A 2,500-nucleotide genomic window follows, 5' to 3' on the forward strand; every position below is an offset into this window, starting at 1 on the left:
ATTAAATGTAAAATGTAATAGAAAAGAATGTTATGGCAGTATAAAATTACCTACAGCACCTGGTATTCCCAGGTGGTCTCCCATCCAAGTACTAACGAGGCCCAACACTGCATAGCTTCCAAGATCAGACGAGATTGGGCATGTCCAGTGTGGTTTGGCTGTAGGTGCTCAAAAACATTAACTTTAGACCTCTTTTACTTCTTAACTCAAGCAAATTCAATGATAAGTTGAAAAATTAAATGTAAAATGTAATAGAAAAGAATGTTAAGGCAGAATAAAATTACTTACAGCTCCTGGTATTCCCAGGTGATCTCCCATCCAAGTACTAACCAGGCCGAACACTGCATAGCTTCCGAGATCAGACAAGATTGGGCATGTCCACTGTGGTTTGGCTGTAGGTGCTCAAAAACATTAACTTTAGACCTCTATTACTTCTTAACTCAAGTAAATTCATTGATAAGTTGAAAAAATTAAATGTAAAATGTAATAGAAAAGACTGTTATGGCAGTATAAAATTACCTACAGCACCTGGTATTTCCAGGTGGTCTCCCATCCTAGTACTAACCAGGCCCAACACTGCACAGCTTCCAAGATCAGACGAGATTGGGCATGTCCAGTGTGGTTTGGCTGTAGGTGCTCAAAAACATTAACTTTAGACCTCTATTACTTCTTAACTCAAGTAAATTCATTGATAAGTTGAAAAAATTAAATTTAAAATGTAATAGAAAAGAATGTTATGGCAGTATAAAATTACCTACAGCACCTGGTAATCCCAGGTGGTCTCCCATCCAAGTACTAACCAGGCCCAACACTGCCTAGCTTCTAAGTTCAGATGAGATTGGGCATGTCCAGTGTGGTTTGGCTGTAGGTGCTCAAAAACATTAACTTTAGACCTCTTTTACTTCTTAACTCAAGTAAATTCAATGATAAGTTGAAAAATGAAATGTAAAATGTAATAGAAAAGAATGTTATGGCAGTATAAAATTTCCTACAGCACCTAGTATTCCCAGGTGGTCTCCCATCCAAGTACTAACCAGGCCCAACACTGCATAGCTTCCAAGATCAGACGAGATTGGGCATGTCTAGTGTGGTTTGGCTGTAGTTACTCAAAACCATTAACTTTAGACATCTTTTACTTCTTAACTCAAGTAAATTCATTGATAAGTTGAAAAAATGAAATGTAGAATGTAATAGAAAAGAATGTTTTGGCTGTCTAAAATTACCTTCAGCACCTGGTATTCCCAGGTGGTCTCCCATCCAAGTACAAAACAGGCCCAACACTGCATAGCTACCAAGATCAGATGTGATTGGGCATGTCCAGTGTGGTTTGGATGTAGGTGCTCAAAAACATTAACTTTAGACCTCTTTTACTTCTTAACTCAAGTAAATTCAATGATAAGTTGAAAAATGAAATGTAAAATGTAATAGAAAAGAATGTTATGGCAGTATAAAATTACCTACAGCACCTAGTATTCCCAGTTGGTCTCCCATCCAAGTACTAACCAGGCCCAACACTGCATAGCTTCCAAGATCAGACGAGATTGGGCATGTCTAGTGTGGTTTGGCTGTAGGTGCTCAAAGCCATTAACTTTAGACATCTTTTACTTCTTAACTCAAGTAAATTCATTGATAAGTTGAAAAAATGAAATGTAGAATGTAATAGAAAAGAATGTTTTGGCTGTCTAAAATTACCTACAGCTCCTGGTATTCCCAAGTGGTGTCCCATCCAAGTACTAACCAGGCCCAACACTGCATAGCTTCCAAGATCAGACGAGATTGGGCATGTCCAGTGTGGTTTGGCTGTAGGTGCTCAAAAGCATTAAATTTAGACCGCTTTTACTTCTTAACACAAGTAAATTCATTGATAAGTTGAAAAAATTAAATGTAAAATGTAATAGAAAAGAATGTTATGGCAGTTTAAAATTACCTACAGCACCTGGGATTCCAAGGTAGTCACCCATCCAAGTACTAACCAGTGTCAACACTGTATAGCTTCCAAGATCAGACGAGATTGGGCATGTCCAGTGTGGTTTGGCTGTAGGTGCTCAAAAACATTAACTTTAGACCTCTATTACTACTTAACTCAAGTAAATTAGTTGATAAGTTGAAAAAATTAAATGTAAAATGTAATAGAAAAGAATGTTATGGGAGTATAAAATTACCTACTGCACCTGGTTTTCCCAGGTGGTCTCCCATCCAAGTACTGATGAGGCCCAACACTGCATAGCTACCAAGATCAGACGAGATTGGGCATGTCCAGTGTGGATTGGCTGTAGGTGCTCAAAAGTATTAACTTTAGACCTCTATTACTTCTTAACTCAAGTAAATTCAATGATAAGTTGAAAAATTAAATGTAAAATGTAATAGAAAAGAATGTTAAGGCAGTATAAACTTACCTACAGCTCCTGGTATTCCCAGGTGGTCTCCCATCCAAGTACTAACCAGGCTCAACACTGCATAGCTTCCAAGATCAGACGAGATTGGGCATGTACAGTGTGGT

The 2,500-nt window shown here is 37.9% G+C and overlaps 10 pseudogenes; all 10 read right to left on the reverse strand.

Annotated features, from left to right (window-relative positions):
* Window positions 1-47: 47 nt before the first annotated feature.
* On the reverse strand, window positions 48-166 carry LOC148438872 (5S ribosomal RNA; annotated as a pseudogene).
* Window positions 167-516: 350 nt separating this feature from the next.
* On the reverse strand, window positions 517-635 carry LOC148438873 (5S ribosomal RNA; annotated as a pseudogene).
* A 116-nt stretch (window positions 636-751) lies between these two features.
* Window positions 752-870, reverse strand: LOC148438874 (5S ribosomal RNA; annotated as a pseudogene).
* Window positions 871-985: 115 nt separating this feature from the next.
* LOC148438875 (5S ribosomal RNA) lies at window positions 986-1,104 on the reverse strand (annotated as a pseudogene).
* Window positions 1,105-1,220: 116 nt separating this feature from the next.
* On the reverse strand, window positions 1,221-1,339 carry LOC148438876 (5S ribosomal RNA; annotated as a pseudogene).
* A 115-nt stretch (window positions 1,340-1,454) lies between these two features.
* LOC148438877 (5S ribosomal RNA) lies at window positions 1,455-1,573 on the reverse strand (annotated as a pseudogene).
* A 116-nt stretch (window positions 1,574-1,689) lies between these two features.
* Window positions 1,690-1,808, reverse strand: LOC148438878 (5S ribosomal RNA; annotated as a pseudogene).
* Window positions 1,809-1,924: 116 nt separating this feature from the next.
* On the reverse strand, window positions 1,925-2,043 carry LOC148438879 (5S ribosomal RNA; annotated as a pseudogene).
* A 116-nt stretch (window positions 2,044-2,159) lies between these two features.
* On the reverse strand, window positions 2,160-2,278 carry LOC148438880 (5S ribosomal RNA; annotated as a pseudogene).
* Window positions 2,279-2,393: 115 nt separating this feature from the next.
* Window positions 2,394-2,500, reverse strand: part of LOC148438881 (5S ribosomal RNA) — a 119-nt pseudogene continuing 12 nt past the window's right edge.

This window comes from Taudactylus pleione, unplaced genomic scaffold (genome assembly GCF_031769625.1).
Source record: "Taudactylus pleione unplaced genomic scaffold, aTauple2 ptg001778l, whole genome shotgun sequence".
NCBI classification, from domain to species: Eukaryota; Metazoa; Chordata; class Amphibia; order Anura; family Myobatrachidae; genus Taudactylus; species Taudactylus pleione.